This window comes from Salvelinus namaycush, chromosome 1 (assembly GCF_016432855.1).
Source record: "Salvelinus namaycush isolate Seneca chromosome 1, SaNama_1.0, whole genome shotgun sequence".
Classification (NCBI taxonomy): Eukaryota; Metazoa; Chordata; class Actinopteri; order Salmoniformes; family Salmonidae; genus Salvelinus; species Salvelinus namaycush.
In genome coordinates this window covers 53,249,469-53,261,723 of record NC_052307.1, presented here as the reverse complement: position 1 = coordinate 53,261,723, position 12,255 = coordinate 53,249,469, and positions in this window count along the sequence as shown.

Below are 12,255 nucleotides of genomic sequence, written 5' to 3'. Positions count from 1 at the left end.
AGATCCTCAAAAAGTTCTACAGCTGCACCATCGAGAGCATCCTGACCGGTTGCATCCCCGCCTGGTATGGCAACTGCTCGGCATCCAACCGTAAGAAACTACAGAGGGTAGTGCGTAGGGCCCAGTACATCACTGGGGCCAAGCTCCCTGACATCCAGGACCTACAGTGCCCTCAGAAAGTAGTCAGACCCCTTGACTTTGTCCACATTTTGTTATATTACAGCCTTATTCTAAAATGGATGAAATACAAATCCTCAGCAGTCTACACACAATACCCCATAATGGCAAAGCAAAAACAGGTTTTTAATATTTTTTTGCAAATTAAAAAAAAAACAAAAAAAAAAACAGATAGTATTTGGACTCTTTTCTATGAGACTCGAAATTGAGCTCAGGTGCATCCTCTTTCCATTGATCATCCTGTAACGGTTGTCGTTGGAATGAGAAGGATCGGACCAAGGTGCAGAGTGGTATGTGTTCATGACATTTATTTAACTCAGAACACTAAGACAAAATAACAAAAATAGAACAACACGAAACAGTACTGTCTGGTGCAGACACAAAGACAGAAAACATAGAACACAAAACATAGAATGCCCACCCCAACTCACGCCCTGACCAAAACAAAATAGAGACATAAAAGGAACTCTAAGGTCAGGGCGTGACAATCCTTGATGTTTCTACAACTTGATTAGAGTCCACCTGTGGTAAATTCAATTGTTTGGACATGATTTGGAAAGGCACACACCTGTCTATATAAGGTCCCACAGTTCACAGTGTGTGTCAGAGCAAAAACCAAGCCATGAGGTCGAAGGAATTGTCCGTAGAGCTCCGAGACAGGATTGTGTCGAGGCACAGATCTGTGGAAGGGTACTAAAAAATATCTGCAGCATTGAAGGTCCCCAAGAAAACAGAGGCCTCCATCATTCTTAAATAGAAGAAGTTTGGAACCACCAAGACTATTCCTAGAGCTGGCCACCCGTCCAAACTGAACAATCGGGGGAGAAGGGCCTTGGTACGGGAGGTGACCAAGAACCCGATGGTCTCTCTGACAGAGCTCCAGAGTTCCTCTTTGGCGATGGGAGAATCTTCCAGAAAGAAAACCATCTCTGAAGCACTCCACCAATCAGGCCTTTATGGTTGAGTGGCCAGACGGAAGCCACTCCTCAGTAAAAGGCACATGACAGCCCGCTTGGAGTTTGTCAAAGGGCACCTAAAGACTCTCACACCATGAGAAACAAGATTTTCTGGTCTGATGAACCAAGATTGAACTCTTTGGCCTGAATACCAAGTATCACGTCTAGAGGAAACCTGGCACCATCCCTACGGTGAAGCATGGTGGTGGCAGCATAGGTCTTGTGGCATATTTTGGTTAAACTGGAGGGGAAGGAGTCTCTCCACGAAATGGCCATATCACAGTCTGCCGATATGGACAGCCCCATCAAGAGGATCCTCCTGGATGATGTATTTCGGGAGAGAGTGGTAAGGAGCCTGAAACTCCTGAAACCTATAGCAGTAGCCATTGCACAGATTGAGGAAGACAATGCCATCCGGTCTGATGTTCACTCTGTTTTCAGATGTAAGAAAATAAATCCGTACTGCCCTGCCCACTTCACTGTTACTCCAAGCAGAGGAAACTGCAGTTCTGAAATACATAAAAAAGCATGAAGACTTCTGTCTGAAGCCCATACATGCCGCAACGTACATGTTGGACCCCAAGTATACTGTCAAGAGCATCCTGGCTGGTGCAGAGATCAACAAGGCCTATGTTGTCATCACTACCGTGTCTCGCCACCTTGGCCTGGATGAGGGCTAGGTTCTCGGCAGTCTGGCAAAGAACACTTCCAAGCAAGGGCTTTGGGATGGAGATGCAATATGGCAGTCGTGCCAACATATCTCATCAGCCACCTGGTGGAAGGGACTTTGTGGATCTGAGGCTTTCCCCTGTTGCCTCCATCATCCTCCAAATCCCACCAACATCAGCCGCCTCAGAGCGTAACTGGTCCTTGTTTGGGAACACACACACCAAAGCACGCAACATGCTGACCAATACAAGTGTTGAAAAATTGGTGGCTATCCGGGAAAATTTGAGGCTTTTTGAGCCTGACGAGCCATCCTCAACAAGGTTGGAAAGTGACAGTGAAGATGAGGCCTCAGAGTCTGATGTTCAAGAGGTTGACATTGAGGAGGTCCAGGGAGAAGACATGGTTGTCTTCCTCTCAGGCTTCCAAAGCTTTCGTTTCTAGACTATAATTTTACAGATGTATGTTGAAAACGTTTTAGGGAGATGCGATGGATCATTGGAGATCATTCAATATTCCCTTTCTTTTGTTGTTCAGTGAAATCCTCCCATGTGAAGAGTCAACTCATTTATTGAAAGTTTTTATTTCTATTGGAATCATTTGCAATTATGTCTACTTATGATAAGGTAAAAGGTTTGTTTCTGTCTCCATATGATATGGTAAATATATCCAATGCAAAAAACCTTTACATTTAAATGGTATTAATATTAATTTGCATATATTTGCGTTAATTCCCACAGAAAGTGTCCAAATCTGAATATTCCCCAAAATGTGCAACCCTAATTGCTGCCAAAGGTGCTTCAACAAAGAAGTGAAGTGTTCCGAATAGCAGCACTGGTGGAGCGAGTGGTCGCATTTCGCTCCGCAGGTAGTATTACATTTCATTACAGTACAACGGTTTGACTTGTCTGATCTTAGCTAGCTACATAGCCGTCTTTGTATCAAAGATAATTGTGTAGTTTAGAGTAATTATCGTAATTACCGAGGTTAGCTAGTCAGCTATTTTCGTCCTAGTCAACACTGCTAGCTAGCCAGCAGCTAGCAGCTAGCCAACGTCTACCGAATAGCAGCACTGTAGAAACTATTACATTAGTTTCTACATTACAACGGAACGACTTGATTAGTGTAGTGTTAGCTAGCTACATAGTTGTCGTTGCTGTCTTTGTATCCAAGGTAATTGTGTAGTTTAGAGTAATTATCGTAATTATCGAGGTTAGCTAGCCAGCTATTTTCGTCCTAACGTAGGCAACACTGCTAGCAAGCCAGCAGCTAGCCAACGTCTACCGTCTACCGAATTGCAGCACTGTAGAAACTATTACATTACAACGGAACGACTTGATTAGTGTAGTGTTAGCTAGCTACATAGTTGTCTTTGCTGTCTTTGTATCCAAGATAATTGTGTAGTTTAGAGTAATTGTCAAGGTTACCTAGCCAGTTACCGAGGCTACCTAGCCAGCTACACTTTCAAACTAAGTCAACAACGCAGCCACTGCTAGCTAGCCTACTCCACCAGCCAGCAGCACTATCATTTTAGTCAATAAGATTTTTTGCAACGTAGCTTAACTTTCTGAACATTCGAGACGTGTAGTCCACTTGTCATTCCAATCTCCTTTGCATTAGCGTAGCCTCTTCTGTAGCCTGTCAACTATGTGTCTGTCTATCCCTCTTCTATCCTCTCTGCACAGACCATACAAACGCTTCACACCGCGTGGCCTCCGCCACTCTAACCTGGTGGTCCCAGCGCGCACGACCCACGTGGAGTTCCAGGTCTCCGGCAGCCTCTGGAACTGCCGATCTGCGGCCAACAAGGCAGAGTTCATCTCAGCCTATGCTTCCCTCCAGTCCATCGACTTCTTGGCACTGACGGAAACATGGATTACCACAGATAACACTGCTACTCCTACTGCTCTCTCCTCGTCTGCCCACGTGTTCTCGCACACCCCGAGAGCTTCTGGTCAGCGGGGTGGTGGCACTGGGATCCTCATCTCTCCCAAGTGGACATTCTCTCTTTCTTCCCTGACCCATCTGTCTATCGCCTCCTTTGAATTCCATGCTGTCACAGTTACCAGCCCTTTCAAGCTTAACATCCTTATCATTTATCGCCCCCCAGGTTCCCTTGGAGAGTTCATCAATGAGCTTGACGCCTTGATAAGTTCCTTTCCTGAGGATGGCTCACCTCTCACAGTACTGGGTGACTTTAACCTCCCCACGTCTACCTTTGACTCATTCCTCTCTGCCTCCTTCTTTCCACTCCTCTCCTCTTTTGACCTCACCCTCTCACCTTCCCCCCCTACTCACAAGGCAGGCAATACGCTTGACCTCATCTTTACTAGATGCTGTTCTTCCACTAATCTCATTGCAACTCCCCTCCAAGTCTCCGACCACTACCTTGTATCCTTTTCCCTCTCGCTCTCATCCAACACTTCCCACACTGCCCCTACTCGGATGGTATCGCGCCGTCCCAACCTTCGCTCTCTCTCCCCCGCTACTCTCTCCTCTTCCATCCTATCATCTCTTCCCTCTGCTCAAACCTTCTCCAACCTATCTCCTGATTCTGCCTCCTCAACCCTCCTCTCCTCCCTTTCTGCATCCTTTAACTCTCTATGTCCCCTATCCTCCAGGCCGGCTCGGTCCTCCCCTCCTGCTCCGTGGCTCGACGACTCATTGCGAGCTCACAGAACAGGGCTCCGGGCAGCCGAGCGGAAATGGAGGAAAACTCGCCTCCCTGCGGACCTGGCATCCTTTCACTCCCTCCTCTCTACATTCTCCTCTTCTGTCTCTGCTGCTAAAGCCACTTTCTACCACTCTAAATTCCAAGCATCTGCCTCTAACCCTAGGAAGCTCTTTGCCACCTTCTCCTCCCTCCTGAATCCTCCTCCCCCTCCCCCTCCCTCTCTGCGGATGACTTCGTCAACCATTTTGAAAAGAAGGTCGACGACATCCGATCCTCGTTTGCTAAGTCAAACGACACCGCTGGTTCTGCTCACACTGCCCTACCCTGTGCTTTGACCTCTTTCTCCCCTCTCTCTCCAGATGAAATCTCGCGTCTTGTGACGGCCGGCCGCCCAACAACCTGCCCGCTTGACCCTATCCCCTCCTCTCTTCTCCAGGCCATTTCCGGAGACCTTCTCCCTTACCTCACCTCGCTCATCAACTCATCCTTGACCGCTGGCTACGTCCCTTCCGCCTTCAAGAGAGCGAGAGTTGCACCCCTGCTGAAAAAGCCTACACTCGATCCCTCCGATGTCAACAACTACAGACCAGTATCCCTTCTTTCTTTTCTCTCCAAAACTCTTGAACGTGCCGTCCTTGGCCAGCTCTCCTGCTATCTCTCTCAGAATGACCTTCTTGATCCCAATCAGTCAGGTTTCAAGACTAGTCATTCAACTGAGACTGCTCTTCTCTGTGTCACGGAGGCGCTCCGCACTGCTAAAGCTAACTCTCTCTCCTCTGCTCTCATCCTTCTAGACCTATCGGCTGCCTTTGATACAGTGAACCATCAGATCCTCCTCTCCACCCTCTCCGAGTTGGGCATCTCCGGCGCGGCCCACGCTTGGATTGCGTCCTACCTGACAGGTCGCTCCTACCAGGTGGCGTGGCGAGAATCTGTCTCCGCACCACGTGCTCTCACCACTGGTGTCCCCCAGGGCTCTGTTCTAGGCCCTCTCCTATTCTCGCTATACACCAAGTCACTTGGCTCTGTCATATCCTCACATGGTCTCTCCTATCATTGCTATGCAGACGACACACAATTAATCTTCTCCTTTCCCCCTTCTGATAACCAGGTGGCGAATCGCATCTCTGCATGTCTGGCAGACATATCAGTGTGGATGACGGATCACCACCTCAAGCTGAACCTCGGCAAGACGGAGCTGCTCTTCCTCCCGGGGAAGGACTGCCCGTTCCATGATCTCGCCATCACGGTTGACAACTCCATTGTGTCCTCCTCCCAGAGTGCTAAGAACCTTGGCGTGATCCTGGACAACACGCTGTCGTTCTCAACTAACATCAAGGCGGTGACCCGTTCCTGTAGGTTCATGCTCTACAACATTCGCAGAGTACGACCCTGCCTCACACAGGAAGCGGCGCAGGTCCTAATCCAGGCACTTGTCATCTCCCGTCTGGACTACTGCAACTCGCTGTTGGCTGGGCTTCCTGCCTGTGCCATTAAACCCCTACAACTCATCCAGAACGCCGCAGCCCGTCTGGTGTTCAACCTTCCCAAGTTCTCTCACGTCACCCCGCTCCTCCGCTCTCTCCACTGGCTTCCAGTTGAAGCTCGCATCCGCTACAAGACCATGGTGCTTGCCTACGGAGCTGTGAGGGGAACGGCACCTCCGTACCTTCAGGCTCTGATCAGGCCCTACACCCAAACAAGGGCACTGCGTTCATCCACCTCTGGCCTGCTCGCCTCCCTACCTCTGAGGAAGTACAGCTCCCGCTCAGCCCAGTCAAAACTGTTCGCTGCTCTGGCACCCCAATGGTGGAACAAACTCCCCCACGACGCCAGGTCAGCGGAGTCAATCACCACCTTCCGGAAACACCTGAAACACCACCTCTTTAAGGAATACCTAGGATAGGATAAAGTAATCCTTCTAACCCCCCCCCCCCTTAAAAGAGTTAGATGCACTATTGTAAAGTGGTTGTTCCACTGGATATCATAAGGTGAATGCACCAACTTGTAAGTCGCTCTGGATAAGAGCGTCTGCTAAATGACTTAAATGTAAATGTAAATGTAAACAAAGTTCTGAGTAAAGGGTCTGAATACTTATGTAAATGGTATTTCATTATTTTTTATAAAGTAGCTGTAACGGCTGTCTAATGCCTCCTCCTCGGATGAGGAGGAGGAGTAAGGGTCGGACCAAAATGCAGCGTTGAATGTAGACATAATGAATTTATTAGACAAGACGAACACTGACACGAACTACACTTGATAATTAACAAAATAACAAATCAACGACGTAGACTGACCTGAACATAAGAACTTACATATAGACACGAAGAACGCACGAACAGGAAAGACTAGCCAAACGAATGAACAAACGAAACAGTCCCGTGTGGTGCAACGGACACAGACACAGGAACAATCACCCACAAACAAACAGTGAGAACAGCCTACCTTAATATGGTTCTCAATCAGAGGAAACGTCAAACACCTGCCTCTAATTGAGAACCATATCAGGCAACACATTTAACCCCACATAGAAACACATAACATAGACTACCCACCCAGCTCACGTCCTGACCAACTAAACAAAGTTAAACAAAGGAAAATAAGGTCAGGAACGTGACAGTACCCCCCCCCCCCCCCCCAAGATGCGGACTCCGGCCGCATAACTGAACCTCAAGGGGAGGGTCTGGGTGGGCATCTGTCCACGGTGGCGGCGCCGGCTCCGGACGTGGTCCCCACCCCACCATAGTCAATCCCCGCTTCTGTAGCCTCCTCCAAATGGCCACCCTCCAAATTAACCCCACTGGATTAAGGGGCAGCACCGGACTAAGGGGCACCACCGGAATGAGGGGCACCGGAATGAGGGGCAACACCGGAATGAGGGGCAGCTCCGGACTGAGGGGCAGCACCGGACTGAGGGGCAGCACCGGACTGGCCGGCGGATCCTGGCTGGCTGGCTCTGGCGGATCCTGGCTGGCTGGCTCTGGCGGATCCTGGCTGGCTGGCTCTGGCGGATCCTGGCTGGCTGGCTCTGGCGGATCCTGGCTGGCTGGCTCTGGCTGCTCATGGCCGGCTGGCTCTGGCTGCTCATGGCCGGCTGGCTCTGGCTGCTCATGGCCGGCTGGCTCTGGCTGCTCATGGCCGGCTGGCGGCTCTGGCTGCTCATGGCCGGCTGGCGGCTCTGGCTGCTCATGGCCGGCTGGCGACTCTGGCTGCTCATGGCCGGCTGGCGGCTCTGGCTGCTCATGGCCGGCTGGCGGCTCTGGCTGCTCATGGCCGGCTGGCGGCTCTGGCTGCTCATGGCCGGCTGGCGGCTCTGGCTGCTCATGGCCGGCTGGCGGCTCTGGCTGCTCATGGCCGGCTGGCGGCTCTGGCTGCTCATGGCCTGGCGGAAGGTCTGGCGGAAGGCTCTGGCTGCTCCTGTCTGGCGGAAGGCTCTGGCTGCTCCTGTCTGGCGGAAGGCTCTGGCTGCTCCTGTCTGGCGGAAGGCTCTGGCTGCTCCTGTCTGGCGGAAGGCTCTGGCTGCTCCTGTCTGGCGGAAGGCTCTGGCTGCTCCTGTCTGGCGGAAGGCTCTGGCGGCTCCTGTCTGGCGGACGGCTCTAGCGGCTCCTGTCTGGCGGACGGCTCTAGCGGCTCCTGTCTGGCAGATGGCTCTGAAGGCTCATGACAGACGGGCGGCTTTGAAGGCTCAGTACAGACGGGCGGCTTTGCAGGCTCAGTACAGACGGGCGGCTTTGAAGGCTCAGTACAGACGGGCAGTTCATGCGGCGCTTGGCAGACGGACAGCTCAGACGGCGTTGGGCAGACGGACAGTTCAGGCGCCGTTGGGCAGACGGGCAGTTCAAGCGCCGCTGGGCAGACGGCAGACTCTGGCCGGCTGAGGTGCACTGTAGGCCTGGTGCGTGGTGCCGGAACTGGAGGTACCGGGCTAAGGACACGCACCTTCAGGCTAGTGCGGGGAGCAGCAACAGGACGCACAGGACTCTGGAGGCGCACAGGAGGCTTAGTGCGTGGTGTAGGCACTGGTGGTAATGGGCAGGAGACACGCACCATAGGGCTAGTGCGTGGAGGAGGAACAGGGCTCTGGAGACGCACAGGAGGCTTGGTGCGTGGTGCCGGCACTGGTGGTACTGGGCTGGGGCGGGGACGTGGCGCCGGATATACCGACCATGCAGGCGTACTGGCTCCCTTGAGCACTGAGCCTGCCCAACCTTACCTGGTTGTATGCTCCCCGTCGCCCGACCAGTGCGGGGAGGTGGAATAACCCGCACTGGGCTGTGTATGCGAACCGGGGACACCATGCGTAAGGCTGGTGCCATGTGTAAGGCTGGTGCCATGTATGCCGGCCCGAGGAGACGCACTGGTGGCCAGATGCGTTGGGCCGGCTTCATGACATCCGGCTCAATACTCAATCTAGCCCTGCCAGTGCGGGGAGGTGGAATAACCCGCACCGGGCTATGCACACGTACAGGAGACACCGTGCGCTCTACCGCATAACACGGTGTCTGCCCGTACTCTCGCTCTCCACGGTAAGCTCGGGGAGTTGGCGCAGGTCTCCTACCTGACTTCGCCACACTCCCTTGTAGCCCCCCCCCCAAGAAATTTTTGGGCTTGACTCACAGGTTTCCAGCCTCGCTTCCGTGCTGCCTCCTCATACCACCGCCTCTCGGCTTTAGCTGCCTCCAGCTCTTCACGAGGGCGGCGATATTCTCCTGGCTGTGCCCATGGACCTTTTCCGTCCAATATTTCCTCCCATGTCCATGAATCCTGCGATCGCTGTTGCTTTCTCCCACGCCGCTTGGTCCTTTGCTGGTGGTTGATTCTGTAACGGCTGTCTAATGCCTCCTCCTCGGATGAGGAGGAGGAGTAAGGGTCGGACCAAAATGCAGCGTTGAATGTAGACATAATGAATGTCACGTTCCTGACCTGTTTTCCTTGTTTTTGTATGTGTTTAGTTGGTCAGGGCGTGAGTTGGGGTGGGCATTCTATGTTATGTGTTTCTATGTTGGGTTAAATGTGTTGCCTGATATGGTTCTCAATTAGAGGCAGGTGTTTGACGTTTCCTCTGATTGAGAACCATATTAAGGTAGGCTGTTCTCACTGTTTGTTTGTGGGTGATTGTTGCTGTGTCTGTGTTTGTTACACCACACGGTACGGTTAAACAAAGGAAAATAAGGTCAGGAACGTGACAGTAGCAAAAATAAAATGTTTTTGCTTTGTCATTATGTGGTATTGTGCGTAGATTGATGAGGGGAAAAATTTAATACATTTTAGAATAAGGCTTTAACGTAACAAAATGTGGGAAAAGTAAAGGGGTCTGAATACTTTCTAAAGGCACTGTATATACTAGACGGTGTCAGAGGAAGGCCCAAAAAATTGTCAAGACTCCAGTCACCCAAGTCATAGACTGTTATCTCTGCTACCACAGGGCAAGTGGTACCGCAGCGCCAAGGCTCCTTAACAGATTCTACCCCCAAGCCATAAGACTGCTGAACAATTAATCAAATGGTCACCCGGACTATCTACATTGACACCCCCCTTATTTTTACACTGCTGCTACTCACTGTTTATTATAGTGGGGGGTACAGTGCTGGGGTACAGGTTAGTCGGTCAAAAGTTTTAGAACACCTACTCATTCAAGGGTTTTTCTTTATTTTTTTAACTATTTTCCACATTGTAGAATAATAGTGAAGACATCAAAACTATGAAATAACACATATGGAATCATGTAGTAACCAAAAGTGTTAAACAAATCAAAATATATTTTATATTTGAGATTCTTCAAATAGCCACCCTTTGTCTTGATGACAGCTTTGCACACTCTTGGCATTCTCTTAACCAGCTTCACCTGGAATGCTTTTCCAACAGTCTTGAAGGCGATCCCACGTATGCTGAGCACTTGTTGGCTGCTTTTCCTTCACTCTGCGGTCCGACTCATCCTAAACCATCTCAATTTGGTTGAGGTCGGGGGATTGTGGAGGCCAGGTCATCTGATGCAGCACTCCATCACTGTCCTTCTTGGTAAAATAGCCCTTACACAGCTTGGAGGTGTGTTGGGTCATTGTCTTGTTGAAAAACAAATGATAGTCCCACTAAGCCCAAACCAGATGGGATGGCGTATCGCTGCAGAATGCTGTGGTAGCCATGCTGGTTAGGTGTGCCTTGAATTCTAAATAAATCACAGACAGTGTCACCAGCAAAGCACCCCCACACCATAACACCTCCTCCTCCCTGCTTTACGGTAGGAAATACACATGCGGAGATCATCCATTCACCCACACGCGTCTCACAAAGACACGGTGGTTGGAACTAAAAATCTCCAATTTGGACTCCAGACCAAAGGACAAATTTCCACCGGTCTAATGTCCATTGCTCGTGTTTCTGGGTCCAAGCAAGTCTCTTCTTCTTATTGGTGTCCTTTAGTAGTGATTTCTTTGCAGCAATTCGACCATGAAGGTCTGTCTCCTCTAAACAGTTGATGTTTCTGTACTTGCTTCTCGTCTCCCAGCGTCTGTCCTCACAGAATCACATTGTCTCCTCTGAAAGTTGATGTTGAGATGTGTCTGTTACTTGAACTATGTGAAGCATTTATTTGGGCTGTAATCTGAGGCTAGTAACTCAAATGAACTTATCCTCTGCAGCAGAGGTAACTCTGGGTCTTCCATTCCTGTGGCGGTCCTCATGAGAGCCAGTTTCATCATAGCGCTTGATGGTTTTTGCGACTGCACTTGAAGTAACTTTCAAAGTTTTAGAAATGTTCCATATTGACTGACCTTCATGTCTTAAAGTAATTTCTCTTTGCTTATTTGAGCTGTTCTTGCCATAATATGGACTTGGTCTTTTACCATATAGAGCTATCTTTGGTATACCCCTTACCTTGTCACAACACAACTGATTGGCTCAAACACATTAAGGAAATAAATTCCATAAATGAATTTTTAAGAAGGCACACCTGTTAATTGAAATGCATACCAGGTGCCTCATGAATATGGTTGAGAGAATGCCAAGAGTGTGCAAAGCTGTTAACAAGGCAAAGGATGGCTATTTGAAGAATCTCAAATATATTTGGATTTGTTTAACACTTTTTTGGTTACTACATGATTGCATATGTGTTATTTCATAGTTTTGATGTCTTCACTATTATTCTACAATGTAGAAAATAGTAAAAAAATTAAGAAAAACCCTTGAAAGAGTAGGTGTTCTAAAACTTTTGACCGACTAACCTGTACCCCAGCACATTGACTCGGTACCGTTACCCCCTGTATATAGCCTAGTTATTATTTTTTACTTTAGTTTATTTTGTAAATGTTCTTAACTATTGTTTCTTAACTGCATTGTTGGTTAAGGACTTGTAAGTAAGAATTTCACGGTAATGTCTACACCTGCTGTACTCGGCGCATTTGACAAATAACATTTGATTTGACCTTATTAGGATATAATTTGAACACTAACTCTCCACTAACAGGGTTCTGAGTGATGTGAATATAGTGTTAAGCAGTTTTTGTACCCAGTTCCAGCTCACAGGCTAGTTTAATTCAACCTGTTACTGACAAACTACACTGGACAAGTCCAAACTGTCTCACTGACACAACTGAAGAGCTGAGAGGTAAGAGATTGCTCTGCCATATTCTGTAATATGGAAACCGAGTGGGAGAATGATATGGATTTTCTTTAATGATTAATTAAGCTTCCTAAGTCGACTTCCTAAGTTCTCAACCTTGATATTGGGACACTATAACACTGGTCTGTGGCTATCAATAAATGTGCATTGGCCTTGATGTCATC